Below are 20,858 nucleotides of genomic sequence, written 5' to 3'. Positions count from 1 at the left end.
CTCTTCACCAATACCCCATCATCTGTCTACTAGTCTGTACTGTCTTCTCTGATCAGTCCTTTCTTATCTTTTTCTGTTCCTATTACTTCTCTTACCTCCGATTACTTTCAGTCTCTTTAGACTGAACTGTCTTAGTCACATAGTCATATTCCTATATTCACATTACTGTTATTGTCTCCCCCTTTCCCACTTGCAATACGTCCATTATTGCCTCACGGCACTTTAGAGTGAGGACCTTTGTGCATAAAACAAATCCGGTTGCACCTTTATTTTTCTTTTTAGGCTTGACTGCCTCATGAAACTATGACTATACCTGGTTTAACATAGTAGTTTAAGTAGCATGGAGTTACTTTTTATGGCCAAGCAGTGGCACACAAGTCTCCATATCCTTGCGGATTTAGAAGGTCTCCAATCACTAGGATTGTTTTTTCAATCGACCTGTCCCTCACATTTTTCTAAAAAATTTGCTGGCAATCGTATCTAGCTAAGAAGGTCTCCCTCATGAAGTCTAAATGAGGGCCAGCTGCCTTTATAACAGCATGAAAATAGGATCATGAGCAGATATGTGTCCTATATGTAGTAGTTTTAGGTCAGGTGGAGTTCAGGTCTTAGAGGTAGGTTGGGATTCCCTACCAACCTTTTTGCCATGGGCCTGCACCAACATTAATCAGACACTGAACATCTTAAAGGAGTACTCTGCTGCCAGACATTTTATCCCCTATCGAAAGGATGCTGCGGTCACCTGCAGCACCCAGAATTTTAAACAAATGCCAGGTTTCTGCAACAGTGGTTTTGACGTCACGATCACGCCCACCCGTGACATCATGCCACGCCCCCTCCATTCATGTCTATGGAAGGGGGCATGGCGACCGCCGCGCCCCCTCTTATAGACAGAACGCTGGAGCACTGGAGTACCCCTTTAATGTCTGCTGGACAGATGTGCACCAGTATTGGACCATAACAGTGCCAATGCTTTCATGATTTGGTGCTTCTAACATTATTATAACAATCTGGTCTCTTGCCAGAAGACAATGGGGGAGATTTATCAAGACCTGTCCAGAGGAAAAGTTGCTGAGTTGCCCATAGCAACCAATCAGATCGCTACTTTCATTTTTGAAAAGCCTCTGGAAAATGAAAGAAGCGATCTGATTGGTTGCTATGGGCAACTCAGCAACTTTTCCTCTTAACAGGTTTTGATAAATCTCCCCCAATTGCCCTGGAAAGTCAATCAAACATGATTTACCAAGCTTGAATAGAAGAACGTGACCGGCCTGCACAGAGCTCTTACCGCACCTCTACTAATGCCTTCATATGGTAAGATGTATGGAATGGGATTAATTGTTGTGCATAGAGGCTTATATTGAATGGTTGTATAGGCCCAACATTATACCAAACTTCCAAAGAACAGATTCTAAAGTGGAGACAGGAAGATGGGAAAGGAGCAATAGAAGACTTTTTAAAAGTTTTCTCCAGTGAAACATGTGAACAGCAGCTTGCATTAAAGAAAACTTTATTGTTTCAAGTTGTAACTCGCTTTGGGGCACCTGGGTCCTCTTCATCAGTATTCAAGAACAACATGCTTGTCTCCTAATTCTGATGAAAAGGGGCCAGGTGTCTCCAACCACATTACTACTTGAAACAATAAAGTTTTATTCAATGCATGCTGCACTTCACATCCTCTATTGTAGGAGACATTGAGGAGGATTCAAATTGATCCAGGATTTTCTGCTTGGCATCATTGTCCGATATCACCTATACACTTGAGTCTCAATATATGGGCGGTGGAGTCTGAATCCCAGCAGCTGTCATCTACAATAAGGAGCCATGGTGCTCTAGAGCGCCATGCCCACTACATTGTTTAGCAGGCTGTGACGTTGGCGCCTGTTTGTTGAGGCATCAGAGTACATACAATGGAAGAAAACATAATAACATAATACAGAATCTCCGAACAGCTGGTGTAGATCATTTTGTCTGCTACCGGTTTGGTGCCGCAGAGTCCAAGGGAGAGCGTACCTAGATTGCAGTACCCAGAGCAGCCACCAGTAGGCAACTGGACGCAGCAGGTATGGAAGGACAGACACAAGCATGATCACCTGGATCGTAAGGCACAGCAACAGAACTGGAGATGGGGTCACAGCAGCACTGTAGACAGGACTTGCACTTGTAGATATAGGATTGTAGAACAAGATGTTAAACTGGGAATGGAGATTCTGAACAGAACACAGAAAAGATAAGGCCAGGACCTTAGACACAGGGCTGCCTGCCATGGGACAGGACTCGCAACAGGATTGTAGAACAAATAGAGAGGAACATAAAAGAGATTATTGAAATCGCAGTTCAGGACACAGGCACTGTTAAGGTTGACTTCTGGTTCTCTAACAACTTCTCCCGATTTGCTAAACTGTGGTCTTAGGTTTAAGCAGCAGCAGTGAGTCACATGCGGCTAAAACTCCTCCATGAAATTGAGACCACACAGCGGGGAGATTCCCTGTCACTAAGGGCTAGTCGTAGAGGGTCGACAAAAGCTATCTCCCAGGCTCCCACAAAACTGCCCAAAGGACACAGATAACCTAGAGATTCGTAAAGAAATCAGCAGACTTACCGTGTTCTTGTGGAGATTAGGCTCCTAGTTTTGGACAGTTCTGGGTCACCCTGGGTGGCCGAGGGTGTCGGTCCACCAGACCTGGCTCTTCCCTCGCGTGTGGATCAGATCCCACTTCTGACACCAAATGTTAAGGTTGGCTGCTGGTTAGGCCTTAAACTGTGAGTGACTGCCGCTGCACACTGCTGAGTTTTGACACAAGAAATAAACACCAGACAAAATGTTGGTATATATCTCTTTCTCAGCACACTGGCCAAGGAGCTGTCCCAAGGAGTTCTGTTTATTAAACGGAAGTACGTTGTTTTTTTACATTTCACAAAAAGGGGAGGTTAGTTATCACTTCAAAATCATCATGTTATATTTTGATTGGTTATTTGAGTATTGCGTCTGTATATATTAGCATATTAAGCATTCATTTCTTTTTTAGCCATAGGTCACTTATGTTTCAATTTCCCTATTCTACCAGAAAATTCCAGATGTATTTGTCCTACTATATTTCTTCAAATGTTTTGTCTCTAACTTCCAACTCCTTCTTTATCTTGCTTCTTTTGGCCTCATTCCCAATGTCTTCATCTTAGTTACAAGCAAATAGCAAGCTGATATATGGGTTAAAAGTAGCAAATATCTTTCTGCAGCATTAGCAATGGCATATAAGTGTCAATATATTGATCAGCCATCAGAATCATTATAATCAATTTCAACAATTGCGCACCAGTAGAGTAGGGCTAAAATAGGAGTCCCAGGTGAAGGATCAGTCTGGGTACAAAGGGGGGTGGTTCATGAGGAGCCACTCGTCTCAAACCAGTGAAGCATCCCACACCTTTTTTTTCTTTTCCATTTTCCACCTGAACCTGAGACTATTAGGCAGAATATATTATAGGGAAAGATGTTGTTTAACAAATATCTTTAGGAGAGAATTGTTGAAATTGATTTTAATGATTCTGATGGCTGATCAATATATTAATACTTGTATGCCATTGCTTATGTTGCAGAAAGATATTTGTTACTTGTAACCCATATATCAGCTTGCTATTTGCTTGTAACTAAGATGAAGACCTTAGGATGAGGTCAAAAGAAGCAAGATAAAGAAGGAGTTGGAAGTTAGAGACAAAACATTTGAAGAAATATAGACTGTGCAGAAGGACGAATGCATCCGTAATTTTCTGGTAGAATAGGGAAATTGCAACATAAATGACCTACGGCTAAGAAAGAAATGAATGCTTAATATGCTAATATATACAGACGCAATACTCAAATAACCAATCAAAATATAACATGACGTTTTTGACGTGATAACTAACCTCTCTTTTTGTCAAATGTAAAAACCAATGTACTTCCATAAAATAAACATAACTCCTTGGTACAGGTCCTTGGCCAGTATGCTGAGAAGGAGATATATACCAACATTTTGTCTGGTATTTATTTCTTGTCGACACTCAGCAGTGAGCAGCAGCAGTCACTCACAGTTTAAGGCCTAACCAGCAGCCAAGCTTAACAGCACTACACTGTACAATTAGTTGTGTTACTATGCCAGTGTTTAGTCCCTGCTACCAGTCATGGTGCAACCCAATTCTTCTTCCCTCTCTGCCTCTTCAGCATCAGGCAACAGCTCTAAGGTTTTTCTGTGTCCTTTGCCCAACCACATCGAGATATCATGGTCATGTCGTAGAGGGTGTAATGCAATTACCCTTGGGGCAGATGGTATTAACCCCTTGTATTCGTGACGCCATGGCATGGTTTATCCTCAATACCACCCGAAGGTGTACCGATGGATCCTGAGCTAGGCACTGGGGGCAATAATGACTCTGATGCCAAGTTACGGACAATGGTAGCTTTACTGAGGTTAGACAGGTGGAAAACTCTATACAGTTCAGCCAGGGCTTACAGAGGTGACCAGTGACTCAGAGACCCAAAGGGCTTGCTGGGACTTGTAGTAGATGGGGTCAATTTTATGCAGGCCATGTTGACTAGACAGATGACTGTGACTTGACTGACAAGACTGTGACTGTGGCTTACTTGCAGATTTTGTAGATGGGGGCTGCAGTCTGGACTTGAGGCCTCCTATGACTCTGGACACACAATTAAGCTCGACTTGACTGGACCTCAGCAAGAAGCAAGAGAATAAGGAAAGAGAGTGAGCTAGCTCCACCCAAGGCTTATATGGGTGAGACTAGCAGGGAGCCCATAGCCCACTCTTGGGTCTTCTGGTCACTGATACCTCCTGGGGAACAATCACATGACAAATTTCTTGAAGTTATAACACCTCTTTACACATTTTATAATACAATAATTGGTGAAACATATGTACATGGGGGAACAAGTGCAAGGGAGGCCCAGGGGACACTGCAGGAAAATTGGGCCCAATTTGCACATTTTCACTTAGGGGAGTTATTTTGAGGGGACACAACATTAAACACTGTGATACAAGCTTTTGGGTCCGACCGCTTGGACCCTTCCCCCCCCCCCCCCCCCCCACGATCTACTGCCCGGCGCCCCGTCTCTGCATGAATGATGTGTGTCAACCACGGCATGAAACGGTGGCTGACATGCCCCTCCGTGCATCTCAATGGGAGTTGGAATCTCCGGCTTTCTCCAGTGAATAAGAGATACATTTTTTTAGACTAGATAACTCCTTTAACATTACAAGCAATGGAGATCTGTATCTTATCCCAGGAACTGCAGGAGATTGAGAAGTGAACCAGGAAGGGGGTAAAAAAAGATGTTTATTGTTACGGTGAGCGCTCCGGTCCGGCGCTCCGACCGTCAGCGCTCACCTCCCCGCTCTCCCGTCCGGGCTACGGTTCGCATCATGACCCGCTTCTCACCTGCCTCTGCTCTGGCCTTTGCTTCCTAGGGCGCGCGCACGCCGGCTTCAGGAAATTTAAAGGGCCAGTGCACCACTGATTGGTGCCTGGTCCTTCTGCCAAAATTATATAAGGCAGCTCCGCCTTTTCCTCCCTGTCAGATCTTCAGTGCCCCTAGCCTGAGATTAAGCGTTCTCAATTGTCTGTTTGCCTTGCCTGTGTATTTTGATCCTTCCGCTACGTTATTTGACTACGCACCTTTGCCGCCTGCCTTGACCTTCTGCTAAGTCTCACTACACCTCTGTCTCATCCTTCTGTACCTCATCATGCCCAGTTACCTGTGTGGTCGAGTCATATCGAGGGTAGCGACCTGGATGTCGCCTGCCGCATCAAGCCCATCCTGACTTGCGACAGGCTTTGGTAAAGACCAGCGGCACCTTAGACTCCGCTCCCCGATACAGTCCATGTCATCTGCCGCACAGGTTAGAGTGTCCACATCCAGCATCGTTACATTTAACTACACCTCCACCAATGAAGTAAGTACTCCCTGAGATTCTTTCATCCCTCCCTTTTTATTAAGCGCTCTCCTAGCAAACTAAGGCTGTGTTCACACTACGGAATCTCTGTACGGAATTCCAAGTGGAATTCTGCACGGAAATTGCGAGGTGCGAATATAGCCCCATATTTGTTTTCTGCACCAATTTGTCCTGTATACAAATTCTGACAAACCCCATTTCTTGGCCAGCTGCACCTGACAAAGCCCCCCATTTTTGAGGTCCAAGTGTCCCTTGAGTCTTAGAAATGTTTTTGAAAATGTTGGCAGGAGGGGCGATTTTGTCGCTTTGTTCAGCGCTCATGTTCTCCCACTCTCTGTCTGAGCTGACATAACATTTTCTGGTAGCGGCATTCTGCATCTCCGTCTTTAGTGCCATTAATAAGACACTTGAAGCCATTAAAACTCACTAAAGTAACGTTCCCTTCTCAATTATAACTAATTGGAATGTCAATGGTCGGCTTTATGAGCAGCACGAAGTCCGAGCTACGTCTATGGAGGGAAGAAGGAGACGGTCCTCTACGATCATCTGCCAAAGGCGTTCTACAGTCAATTCTTCACGAAGGCAGAAGCCCCTGCGTAAGAGAATTAATTCTGCCGACAGCCATCTCTCCTTCCCGGAGGCCACTTAAGTTAGTGTAGAGAAAGGACCATTTGTGGTTACGGTCCCATTAATATGGGGTTAATCTAACTAAGTACGGAGATTGCTGTTAAATGCGGCTCTTTATCTCTCGCTTGAATGTGTCCTCTGGCTGTTGTTCAATAAGTCCATTTAACTCCCTGTCTGGTGCTATAAACACAGGCCGGGCCATTAGAAGCGGAGAAGAGAATACACCAAGGTCTCCTCCACCTGTTTAGTGCATCAGTATTTTCTCATATCCAGATCGGCTGCTTTATACAAGAAGGTTGGAGGATTTGGCCAGATGTCAGTACAGGGGGAGTTTATCATTGTAATATTGCTTTTTAAGCTGATATTGAAAGACAGATAAGGAGTATATTATTGCAATGGATTGGGCACGTGGTTTAGGGGTGCCCTAAACATTGTTTTCCAAGCAGACTGCTTCCAGCTGTTGCAAAACTACAACTCCCAGCATGCCCGGACAGCCTTCGGCTGTCTGGGCATGCTGGGAGTTGTAGTTTTCAACAGCTGGAAGCACTCTGCTTGGGAAACACTACCCTATAGAATCTATAGGCCCTCTGAAAACACCTGAAAAGGGCCTTGTCGTGCCAGGGGGTGCAAGGTGTTCTAGTCAATTCGTGACGCCAGGGCACCTTTAGCCTATACACAGTCTGGTGTAGAGACAGCTTCTCCTGGGCCAGACATGGGGGGTAAGAAACACACCAACGTGTTTCTTGAGATAATTAAAGGGGTACTCCAGTGGAAAACTTTTTTTTCCAAATCAACTGGTGCCAGAAAGTTAAACAGATTTGTAAATTACTTCTATTAAAAAATCTTAATCCTTCCAGTACTTAATCCTTCCAGCTGCTGAATACTAAATAGGAAATTCTTTTCTTTTTGGAACACAGAGCTCTCTGCTGATATCACGAGCACAGTGCTCTCTGCTGACATCTCTGTCCATTTTAGGAACAGCATATGTTTGCTATGGGGATTTTCTCCTACTCTGGACAGTTCTTAAAATGGACAGAGATGTCAGCAGAGAGCACTGTGGTCATGATGTCAGCAGAGAGCTCTGTGTTCCAAAAAGAAAAGAATTTCCTCTGTAGTATTCAGCAGCTAATAAGTACTAGAAGGATTAAGATTTTTTTTAATAGAAGTAATTTACAAATCTGTTTAACTTTCTTGCACCAGTTGATTAAAAAAAATAAAAAAAAGTTTTCCACCGGAGTACCCCTTTAAGATATGAGACTTGAAGATATCCCACACTGACTAGGGTTCTGACAAGGTCCAATCACTAACATTGATAGGGCTTGGCTCTCCACTGTATGGGGAACAGTTTCGCATTCAAATCTTTCTGAAGTGTCCTGGACCAACACAATTAACCCACCAGAGGGTTCTCCAGGAAGATCTGCAAGATTCCTGTCCCAGCCAAGAAGAGGTGGGGACTGCCTCCACTGGGATGGCAAGTACCCTACTTACTAAAGTCTTCTATGGAGGAGGTGAGCCATAATAATGCTTGCCCCTTCATGAGCCTCGTCTGTTTTCTTGTTCTCCTGCATTCTACTGTTTTTGGCGTCCAAGCCTAAGTTCCTAAGTTCAACTGAATACCCTAGCTTGTGCAGGACATGCCTAATAACGACCCAGGACTGACCCTGTGTACCTACACCAGCCTGTGCAGGACATTCTTAATAACGACCCAGGACTGACCCTGTGTACCTACACCAGCCTGTGCAGGACATACCTAATAACGACCCAGGACTGACCCTGTGTACCTAAACCAGCCTGTGCAGGACATTCGTAATAACGACCCAGGACTGACCCTGTGTACCTACACCAGCCTGTGCAGGACATTCGTAATAACGACCCAGGACTGACCCTGTGTACCTACACCAGCCTGTGCAGGACATTCGTAATAATGACCCAGGACTGACCCTGTGTACCTACACCAGCCTGTGCAGGACATTCGTAATAAAGACCCATGATTGAGCCTGTGTACCTACACCAGCCTGTGCAGGACATTCGTAATAACGACCCAGGACTGACCCTGTGTACCTACACCAGCCTGTGCAGGACATTCTTAATAACGACCCAGGATTGAGCCTGTGTACCTACACCAGCCTGTGCAGGACATTCGTAATAACGACCCAGGACTAACCCTGTGTACCTACACCAGCCTGTGCAGGACATTCGTAATAACGACCCAGGACTGACCCTGTGTACCTACACCAGCCTGTGCAGGACATTCGTAATAACGACCCAGGACTGACCCTGTGTCCCTACTCCAGCCTGTGCAGGACATTCGAAAAAATGCCCCAGGACTGCTACATGTTCCAGTTCTACGTTATGCAACAGTTTAAGGAAATGTGCCTGGCCTTGGGCCAAGAAGTAACCAAAATGCTTGTGTGCCCGACTCTGTCAAGAACCCTATGCATATTCTTATGCCTGCATAGTTGGTTGCCAGAATACTTACAGTGCCTTACAAATCTTATACCTAGTTAGGATTGTCTAGGGCAGTGAAAATGTATATCCTAGATAGTCTTAAAATGTACTTATCATATTGTCTTGTTTCATCGTGTTTTCTTTAAATTGCTGTCCTGATTAATGCATATAGCCAGACAGTTAAAAATTGTCTTATCATATCCAGTCAGGATGTATATCTCTCTCTCTAGGTTTTAGGTTGTAAGTCTTAAAGGGGTGCTCTGCCCCAGCATCTTATCCCCTATCCAAAGGATAGGGGATAAGATGTCAGATCGCGGGGGTCACGCCACTGGGGACCCCCGGGATCTCCGCTGAAGCACCCCGCTGTCATTACTGTACAGAGAAAACTAGCTGTGTGCACAATGACTGGCGATACAGGGGCTGGAGCATTGTGACTTCACGGCTCTGCCCCCTCGTGACGTCACGGCCCGCCCCCTTATTGCAAGTCTATGGGAGGGGGCATGATGGCCGCCACGCCCCCTCCCAAAGACTTGTATTAAGGGGGCGGGCCGTGACATAACGAGGGGGTGGAGCCGTGATTTCACGATGCTCCGGACCCTGTATTGCCCGTCTTATCTTAGGGGATAAGATGCTAGGGGCGGAGTACCCCTTTAAGCGTCTCCTGAAGAGCATGAGGGCCCCTGATATTTAAGGAGGAACCTTAGTGGTAAATTTGTCGTGGAAGGAGGTGTCTGTTTGTGTCAAGTTCGTCATGGGGAGAAGTAGCTAGAAGCCAAAGGGCCCCGTGGCATCGGACGCTTTACGAAATGATAGCCTACGGCAGCCTTCCAGAGTTCCCTTAGAAGTGTCCGCTGCAACCCACGGTCTACGTCAAGGTGTGTTTTATGTGTGTCTTGTCTTATGTTTGTATGTCCCCATTCCCTGTGTAGTTATAAGGGTAAATAGTCTTGCATCTCATATTCCAAACTGGCACAAAATAACACACAAAGCATTTGGTTCAACAATGGGCACCAACTTATACTCTAACCAGGAAGAGACACCAATTTTGCACTACTACACGTTTTCCCTCCTACTTCAAAAGGACTGCCCTTCACCACTACTCAGCCGCTAGAACTGGGCGCTGAGGTCGTTTGCCTTTTAGAGGGGGAGTTTGTGGTGTCCCAGCACCAGTAGCTCTCCTGTGGCTTTGGGCTGTCTCGGACAGCTTGGTAGCATATAGTGTTGAACCCATCAAAGGACTTAATGTTAAATTAATTATGTTCATACTTAATTGCACAAATTTTTCTAAATTAATTATCTTACTGTTACATGTATATATGTTAGAGGCCTAGCTCAAATCTAATCCCTCAACTGGTCTTCCTGCAAGGATTACTCGCAAGGAGGAAGTTCATGCCCCTGCGGAGAAGGCTTCAGTGCCTTGACAGGACCCTACTTACCAGGATTCATCCTTCCGTCTCACAAGTCTGTATAAATCTGTTCTGTGTCAGCACCACAAGTCCCAGCAAGGCAACAGGGCCCCCAAGGGGTTACACTGCACTCCCTCACCTAAAGCCAGATGTATGTATTACCATCTTCACCCAGCTCAGTAAAGACAGTTATCTGTAACCTGACGTCGGTGTGTTTATTTACTCCCCGTGTCTGGCCCAGGAGAAGTTGTCCCAAACCTCGGACCGTGTATAGGATAACGGTGCCCTGGCATCATGAAGTGATCAGGTATTTCCACTAACACCACCCCATGTCACCACAGAGGCCCTGCTGTAGATACAGTATGTACCTCCCCAAGGCTAAGGTTTGTTCTGCTGAGCACAAAAAGGTAACAAGATAACAAGGGACTGCAGGGATGAAGGTGGACACCCCCAAAACCCTGTTACCCTTTCAAGTACTTTACCGTTGCAATGTATATACACATGTGAAAAGGTTCAGGCAGCATTATGCATAGACAACTCACAATACAGAGATTATACTACACTGTGACGTCACTTTGTGTATTGTGTCAACATCTGGCAACATAACACTTAAATGGCAGCAGAATGTGTACCGGGACACTGTACATCCAACAGTGGAGGGAAATGCATTTTCTAAAGACTTGCTTGAGCTTTCATCTCTTACTTTACTCTAGTCCGGAATCTTAGACGGCTACTTAAGACTCTTCCTCTCTCCTGTGCGTAGTGTTTATCTATACAGGCTCCATCTTGCCAAGTCTTTGATAGTCTTCGATACACTGTCAACCCCTGTTAAAACTGCGAGACTTCCTTTCTGCGCTGTCTGACTGAGGCCAGCTGGAAATGCATTAAGATACCTCTCTCGCTGGTCTATCGATTCAACGTTACCAGAGTTTTACAGCAAAAAAAAAAAAAAAAAGTTACTTAGAAAGTTCTATAGTTCTATCTATAGAATGTTTAACCCATTCTTTACCAGTCCATGGAAGCCATTTGACTTCAAACTGAGCTGTAACTCTGTCAAGACCAATGTAAGACTATGTTCTCACGTCAGAATTTCTGCATGGATTTCTGCACGGATATCATGTGTTAACAGCCTAATGAACTTCATTGGGATTCTGCAGTCCCATTCACACTGCCCAATTTCCGCATCGGTCTTGCCTATTTTTTACCAATTGACAGGTACACTTCATTTTTTTGCTTTTTCTATTTAAAAAATCAGAAAGGGGGTGATTTAAAGGTTTTATTTGGGAGGGACTTTTTATATTTAAAATGTTTTAACTTTTTTTATTTACACTTTTTAAATCCCCACAGGGGACTTTTATATGCAGACTATTAAATTGCATTTACTGAGCAATGCTATGCTATTACATAGCATTGCTCAGTTTGATCGGTAATCTGCTAGTAAAGTCTGCTGAGTAAGTACCGTAAATGTATAATTTTACTCTGTCTTATCACTTAATCAGAACTGTCTTAGTGAAAATTGTGTAATGCCAGAAAGTAACAATGTTTTCAGTCAGGAGATGTATAATTTGAATGTTTTGTAGTCAGAAATGTATTTTCAGTCAGATATTGTTGTGTCAATTATATATACTGTCTTATTTAGGGATGTGATAACGCATCCATAGAATGTACTAGTCGGGATGTTTTAGTCTGGATGTTAATATTCACATGTATTTGTTAAATGTTGTATCTGTTAAGTGTCTTCTGTCATGCAGTAGGTGCACCCAAAATTCAAGGGAGTATCTTGTAGGCTAAATTTGTCTGTTCGTTATTTGTTGTACCCCTTAGGTGTGGCCATGAGGTGCACTCATCTTTCTTAGTTGCGGGGAGAAGAAGCTATAAGCCAAGAACTTTGGAGTAGAAAGCCTCTGGCAGCTCCGGACCAACATATCTCGAGGTACCTTGTTCATGAAAAGAACCGCACAACTGGAGGAAGGGCAGAAAGTTTGTATGGTTTGTGTCTTGTTTCAGTGCTTGTATGTTCTTCATGTTTGTGAATCCCATAAAATTCAGTCAGAAAATGTTCAGTAGGTGTAACATGTCAAATGTATATCTCAATTAGTAAATGTCTTGCCTCAAGATAGGGCAAATTAATGACTCATAAACAAATTGTGAGTGGTTAAAATCAAGGGCACCAACTTTCCAGATCCACCTTTCTCAAGAAGTACTTATATCTTGTTCCTTCCATAAGGACTCAGAAGATGATATTTGCACTAATGTTATGTTTTTGCATTCTAATGCCTTCAGCAATCTTTATCCTCCAGAACTGTGAACCAAGGATGGCAGAGGGGGAGTTTGTGGTGACCCAGTACAGGATGTTGTCCTGTCCAGTAAACGTTGCCTCAGGCACTTCCAGTATCACTGTTCTGGGCCCACTACTCCAGGGCAAATTGTATTTTGTTATGCTGCCATTTTGTGTTATGCACATTTTTATCAGTGTTTCTATAACCTTAAAGGGGTACTCCGCTCCTAGACATCTTATCCCCTTTCCAAAGGATAGGGGATAAGATGTCAGATCGCCGGACTCCCGCTGCTGGGGACCCCGGGATCTCGGCTGCGGCACCCTGCTATCCTTACTTCACAGAGCACGCTTGCTCTGTGCGTAATGACCGGCGATACAGGGGCCGGAGCATCGTGACATCACGGCTCCGCCCCTCGTGACGTCACGGCCCGCCTCCTTAATGCAAGTCTATGGGGGGGGAGCGTGATGACAATTTCAACGTGTGAACGAAGCCTAAAAACTTCACATTGTCATAGGACACCTCAACTGTGAGTATAGGTCAAGTCACTTTCACCTCAGGCCGATATTCATTTTCAAAACGCACTTTGAATAAGAAAACGCATCAAAAATGCACATAATGTGAACAATTCTCAACCCACTTATGAGTCTAATGAATTCACCTGGATGACCTCCAGCACCAGCAGCCAAAATCTTTGTCTCATTAATAAGCTCAGAATGTTGGCTTTGAAAAAATAAACCTGTACTTACCTCCTGCTGATTCCCCTGTAACTCCGGTATCATCGCCCCGGCCTCCTCAGCGACCCTCTTCCTGCGTCTGGGGCCCAATGCGCAACACTGCAGCTCAGCTTTTTGCTGCCCGCAGCATTGTCTCCCCTCAGCCAGTGATAGGCTATGCAGCAATATGGCAGATTGATCCCGGGCACCAGGAAGGAGACCAAAGACACCGTGGAGTGGAAATAGGTAAGTGCGGGTTTATTTTTTTTAATGCTGCCATTTTGGGCTTATTGATGGAAAACATTTTGGACAAAGTACACCTTTAATGAGATAACCAGCTGGAGTGAATAAACACCTGACCCTCAGCCAGAGGATTTACGGGAAATGTAGGCTGCATCACAGGACCACATCATTGAGAATTTTTTCTTTTCAAAAGATTTTTATTAAAATTTTTGAATAAACATTTATATGTGAAACTTGGTCAATCATTGTGAATTTTTAAACTAAAATGGAGTCTATCCTATGCATGCAACATCAACAAAAAGAGGCAAGCAAAAGGCATACACAAGAACCTCTATACTTTTCTGTAACAATAGCCTATGCTGCACTATAGGAGCAAAAAAAAAAAAAATGATTATCATAATTCCCAAAGTGCTTTCTTAAAGCGTACCTGTCAGATCCTACAAAAAAATAAATGAATATGTTATTCAGTACCTAATCCTGACTATGTACATCTACACAGCTGTACATTTTTTGGTGGTGGGAGGTGATTGGTGTGTGGTGGAAGGGGGCGTGTCCCTCCCTTGTGGTGATGGGAGGTGATTGGTGTGTGGTGGGAGGGGGCATGTCTCTCCCTTGTGGTGGTGGGAGGTGATTGGTGTGTGGTGGAAGGGGCGTGTCCCTACCTTCTGGTGGTGGGAGGTGATTGGTGTGTGGTGGGATGGGGTGTGTCCTTCCCTTGTGGTGGTGGGAGGTGATTGGTGTGTGGTGGGAGGGGGCGTGTCCCTCCCTTGTGGTGAGAGGTGATTGGTGTGTGGTGGAAGGGGCGTGTCCCCATCTTCTGGTGGTGGGAGGTGATCGGTGTGTGGTGGGAGGGGGCGTGTCCCTCCCTTGTGGTGGTGGGAGGTGATTGGTGTGTGGTGGGAGGGGGCGTGTCCCTCCCTTGTGGTGGTGGGTTGTGATTGGTGTGTGGTGGGAGGGGGTGTCTCCCTCCCTTGTTGTGGTGGGAGGGGATTGGTGTGTGGTGGGAGGGGGCGTATCCCTCCCTTGTGGTGGTGGGAGGGGATTGGTGTGTGGTGGGAGGGGGCGTGTCCCTCCCTTGTGGTGGTGGGAGGTGATTGGTGTGTGGTAGAAGGGGGCGTGTCCCTCCTTCTGGTGGTGGGAGGTGATTGTGTGTGATGGGAGGGTGTGTGTCCCTCCCTTGTGGTGGTGGGAGGTGATTGGTGTGTGGTGGGAGGGAGCATGTCTCTCCCTTTTGGTGGTGGGAGGTGATTGGTGTGTGGTGGAAAGGAACGTGTCCCTCCCTTGTGGTGGTGGGAGGTGATTGGTGTGTCTGCTTATACAGCCTTGTCCATGACTCATGGACAAGCCTGATGTTTCTGCAGGACTGGTTAGTGCCCCAGTAGGTATGGGGACCCCTAGTGGTGGAATTTTCAGAGGCTGCTTTCTTTATTAAATATTAAAAAAAAAATTAAAAAACTATATTACAAAAGGTCTTTAATTTTCATTAGTAACAACATATAAAAAGTTTTTGGATCTGACAGACCCATTTAAGCTCTGCTACATCTCCAGAGGTTTATCTGTACATTGTACTTAGCTCTGCTACATCTGTATAACAGAACGGTTTAGTGCTCAGCGATGCATAGCACGGTTGCATTTATACACGTTTTCCTTTGATGTTTGGATATATCAGCCTTTCTGCTTTTGGATTACAGGTAAGAAGCCTCTAATCGCTTTATTGACAGGTCGGCTGAACAAGCTGGAGAGCAGAGAATTTTATATTGCTTTGTGTATTTTGATGAAGAGATGTAATAGAAAGCACTATTGACCTGTGCGCGTGTGTTAAACAAGTGTAAAGCAAAGCATTTCCTGTTGACCCAAGCGGTTTAGTCTAACAAGTGGAAAAGTAGAAAATCACATAGCTCAGCATTCAGGAATGACCGCCATCCGTACGCCATGTAATGTCTTTAGTACACTGCGAGCTACAAAGAGTTGGTGTGGATTTAATCAGGTCGATAAAAAGATTTGTACAGGCCGGTAAGAAGCTTCAATCCTTCATAGGGCTGGATTCAGCTCCTTGTAGACCCTGGACATGACATTTTTGCCCCATTAGTGTTAGTGTTTAATTTTTTTTATTTATTTTTTTGTAAAGTGGAGTACATTGCCCTGTGGTTACCCTGGCTTTGTGTGCAGAACCCCTTCATTTGAAAAGGGACATTGAAGAGAGTAGAGAAGAAGGACATTGGGTTAACACCACTCAACTACGTGACAAACACTTCCCAGACTAATATCCTCATCCTAACCCATAGTTAGTTTGCTCTTGTTCCCAAAAACTCACACTAGCTTGCTGGTACTACCTAATGCTCTTTTTTCTTTTTCCATTTATTTATTTATTTATGAGTTTTTCAGATTTACAGTAAAATAAAGATACCCGAAAGAGAAAAAATAAATAAATAAAAAAAACAAGGTTTACAAATGAATTAAAGGGGTATTCCGGGCAAAAACATTTTATCCCCTATCCAAAGGACTCACAATCTTCGGCCCGTCGCAGTACGGGACCAGCTGCTACGGTGAGAACTAACATCCATCCGTATATAGACTATGGGCAGCATAGTCAAATACTGCCAAGTAGTTTAAAGACTGACTTTTCATCTAATATTTCAATTGCCGGATTAACAGGCTATTCGGGACCATTGGCATTTGTTGACGTACAGTTTTGGTGGTTGGTAACAGTCGGTAGTTGCTCTTTGATATTCACTTTAATTCTGCCATTAAGGCCCAATGGCAGTAAAATTCATCATTTATTCAATATTGCTCTGATGTTTTATATGTTAACAGGTCTCACTTATTTATTTTAATTGTATTTTAATAAATCTCTATTTTTTTTAAACTATCTGTTTCCAGCATTTTTCATTGTGTATTCTTGAGGTGTGGTTAAAATTTATTTTTGATTTGTAAATTACTTCTATTAAAAAATCTAAATCCTTCCAATAGTTATCATGACCACAGTGCTCTCTGCTGACATCTCTGTCCATTTTAGGAACTGTCCAGAGCAGCATATGTTTGCTATGGGGATTTCCTTTTACCCTGGACAGTTCCTAAAATGGACAGAGATGTCAGCAGAGAGCACTGTGCTCGTGATGTCAGCAGAGTTCTGTGTTCAAAAAAGAAAATAATTTCCACTGTAGTATTCAGCAGCTAATAAGTACTGGAAGGATTAAGATTTTTTTATAGAAGTAATTTACAAATCTGTTTAACTTTCTGGCACCAGTTGATTTAAAAAAAAAAAAAAAAGTTTTCCACCGGAGTACCCCTTTAAATGATGAAACAGAGGAGCGTAGGAATGGTCAGGAATTCTACCCGATTATTCTGACCTTTAAACTCTCTCACAATTGTTGCATATTATAGAGGTTTTAGTTGTCTAATTTCCCTCTTAAACCGATCCTATCTCTACCATATGGTAATCAAAATACTAATACCATATTGTGGATGTATTATACTGCCAAACAGTGACCATATAGTATACCCATACATGTAATGCACAAATAAAACCACCATATGGTAATCAAAATACTAATACCATATTGTGGATGTATTATACTGCCAAACAGTGACCATATAGTATACCCATACATGTAATGCACAAATAAAACCACCATATGGTAATCAAAATACTAATACCATATTGTGGATGTATTATACTGCCAAACATTGACCATATAGTATACCCATACAAGTAATGCGCAAATAATAATCTCATACCCTATGCAAAATACTACTACCAAACTGTGGCTATGTAATGGTATGTTCACACAACAGAATTTCTGTGCGCGGAATTCTGCTCAGAAATTCCGCTGTATGCACCATAACATCCGCTGTCCTCCACAGACCCATTCGCACAGCGGCAAAAAAATTCTGATGCTTTCGGCAGAATTACACATCGACGGCATTGCCGTCAATGGTGACGATGCCGGTCCCTGCAGTCCTACTGCTGTAGGAGTTCACCAGCAGCCACCAGACGGTATCTCCAAGTGGAATTTCCTACTGCACCCCTCAGAAGTCACCCTTTTATAAAAGATACACCACTAAAAGTATATACCTATGGGTTAATTAACCTATTATAAAGCTGTAGAACTATGTTAAAAAAAATATACATATATTAATTTTAAAAAATGCAACTTCTTAAAGGGGTTATTCAGTGGAATTAGGTACCGTAATTTGTTAATGTTCCCGATAGGTAATGGCCCTCCAGCCATCAACTGATCAGGACCCCACAATTTCCCTGTGGAGGTCCTGATCAGCCAGCCATTTGACAGACTCCAGTATTTTGCCCATTTTAGATCCCATGATCAGCTTTTGTCGCTGGATCTAAAGGGTTAATGCCAAATATCGATGTGATTGCCATTGTCCAGCATTAGCGGTGAGTCCTGGCTGTTGTAAGCAGCCGTCTCTCACCTGCTTTTCAGGTGCAGTGTATAAATGTATGCCCTGCTTCCTTAAGGGATTAATGGAGACCGTCTCCAGCCAGCGTATGAGCAGTGCTGCCCGAGAGGCGCTGGTAATAGTGTATTACAATGTGGCATCCATTTGCTTGTTTCATAACATTTAATTATTAGTGACATCGTGCTGCTTTCGTTATGAGTTACTCCGCATCTCCCAATGAATTTCATTTCTTAGCCAAATGTCCTGGTGTCATTTTCACAGATTTTTAATATTTATACCTAAAGACTGACATAGAGAGAACTGCCACTATTAATATATCTGAATTACTATAGTGAACCTTCTATTGGTGCCCCTAATTTATGGGTTAACGTATAGTGTCCAAAAAAAATCTAATTGCTGAATCAATACACTATGGAGTAAAGACGCGTCCCCTTCAAATGCTTATGCATGGCATCGGTCATAAAGGGATAAGGGGATTGGGGGGTAATCTCCAGGTGCTGGATAGGGGATAAGATGTCTAGGGGCAGAGTACCACGTGGTGTCACGCCTCCACCCCCATGTGATGTCACGCTCCGCACCTCAATGCAAGCCTATGGGAGGGGGCGTGACAGCTGTCACGCCCCCTCCCATAGGCCTGCATTGAGGAGCGGAGCGTGACATCACACGGGGGCGGAGGCGTTACGTCACACGCCGACTGCCCCGTGGTCGCCGGTAATCAGACCCGGAGCGAACACGCTCCGGGGACTGATTTTAACTGGGGTGCTGCGTGCAAGATCACGGGGGTCCCCAGCGGCGGGACCCCCGCGATCAGGCATCTTATCCCCTATCCTTTGGATAGGGGATAAGATGTCTAAGCGCCGGAGTACCCCTTTTAAGCTAGAGGGCAAGGTCTGATTTAGACTAGTGTTGAGTGGTATAGGTCATATTCGAATTTGCGATATTTTGCGAATATATGGACAAATATTCGTCATATATACATTTGCAAAATTCGCATATTCGCAATATTTGCGGCCATTTTTTTTACTATGCGCCATAAAATTCGCATGTGCATTCACCATAAAATTTGCATGCGCAATATCGCGTGATGAAAGAGCTAAAAGAAGGGGGGGATCAATATTTGCGGAAAAATTCGCATATGCAAATTTTCGGGCGCCCGCCAGTGTGACACAGTAACTAGTATTGGAGCCTTGTTTATACTCAAGCTGAAAGCAGGGAGGGATGATCACTGTGATGTGTACTGTGGAAAAAAATGTGAATATTCGTAATTGCGAATATTTAGCGCTATATTTGTGAAAAAATTTTGCATTGCGAATATTCGCGCCCAACACTAGTTTGGACCAGGTATTCAGTTCTAACCATGTCACATAGAACTGAAAAAACACAGGGGGCGCTCCCTGATGACGGGTATCTGCTGGTGTGTGCCCTTCACCACACCACAGTGAGATACCCACCTTGTAAAACCGTGGGTTGGTTGGTGCAGCGATAAGCACGGGTAGGGTCAATGGTGTAAGTTGGCCGCTGCGCTCCTCCCGGTATCGGACCCCAGCAGTGGGGGCCGATTGATATGGTAGACTGTGTTTTTTTTATCCTTCTCCAAGTGTCTACATTATTACAACCTTAAAGGGGTACTCCACCCCAAGACATCTTATCCCCTATCCAAGGCATAGGGGATAAGATGTCTGATCACGGGGGGTCCCGCCGCTGGGGACCCCTAGGATCTCGGCTGCGGCACCCCAGACAACTGTTGCACAGAGCAACTTCGCTTTGTGCCAGAAGACTGGCGATGCGGGATGGAGGCTTGTGACGTCATGGTCACGCCCCGCCCGTAACATCACAGCCATGTCCCCTCAATGCAAGTCTATGGGAGGGGGCGTCACGCCCCCTCCCATAGACTTACATTGAGAGGGCATGGCCATGAGATCAGGAGCGGGGCGCTACCATGACGTCTCAAACCTCCGGCGCTGCACCCGACACTCTAAATTAACGCCGGGTGCAGCAGGGAGATCAGCAGGGTCCTTTGGATAGGGGATAAGATGTCTAGGGGCAGAGTACCCCTTTAAAACCTCATTTACCATCCACCAGACAAGTTACTCTAGGTGTGCACTGGGGGGGCAGAGATTATTATCATCAGTGCAGATAAGGATCAGACTATACAGCGTTTATGTAGTCTGTAACCGTGGCGACACATAGGTCTGCATATGTGCTGTATACACAAAACGGCAGGAAATTATTTTTTTTTAATTAAGACTATATGCACAGTTACTTAATTTTTTTTAATTTAGATGCATTAAAGTGGTTGCAAACGTGTTCACACCATTTCCTTCGCGACCACTTCTTCAGAACTTTTATGTTGCGTCTACAGGAGAGAATTTTTCTTCCCTTTCTACATTAATACCTCTGTAAATGTAATCTCCTCTCATTAGAAGCCTCGGTGGCACTGACCTTCAGTCTGTGATTTATGGAACATTAGCAGGATATATTCCAATAACCGGTTACATAGCAACAGTATGGACGTATTCAGTAGGGAGTTATACTTCTTTATGTTCTAATAACATAATTAATTCACATGCTAGCTATGAGATGATACATCCCCTATAATTCTTCAGAAAGCAACCTGTCTAGAAGACGAAAAGGGCACGGCTACCAGTGGTGGGTCTCCGAAAACATTGTTCAGATGGATTTAGGATTATGCACAATAGGAACAGTGTGAATCATTATGCTGTGAGCTCCCCCTTGTGGTGGCTTAAGTCAAGCAGAATTCTATATATTAAAGGGGTACTC

General features: G+C 44.3%; 1 long non-coding RNA gene across 1 annotated transcript in view; it reads left to right on the top strand.

The window, feature by feature from the left end:
* Positions 1–12,547, top strand: part of LOC130297779 (uncharacterized) — a 218,271-nt gene extending 205,724 nt beyond the window's left edge. The window contains exon 3 of the long non-coding RNA XR_008849684.1: positions 12,248–12,547. This is a non-coding gene — a long non-coding RNA (uncharacterized LOC130297779). The remainder of the gene's footprint in view (positions 1–12,247) is intronic.
* The last annotated feature ends 8,311 nt before the right edge of the window (positions 12,548–20,858 follow it).

This window comes from Hyla sarda, chromosome 13, assembly GCF_029499605.1.
Source record: "Hyla sarda isolate aHylSar1 chromosome 13, aHylSar1.hap1, whole genome shotgun sequence".
Classification (NCBI taxonomy): domain Eukaryota; kingdom Metazoa; phylum Chordata; class Amphibia; order Anura; family Hylidae; genus Hyla; species Hyla sarda.
Note: the sequence above shows the minus strand (reverse complement) of the source record. Positions and strands in the feature narration are given on the sequence as shown.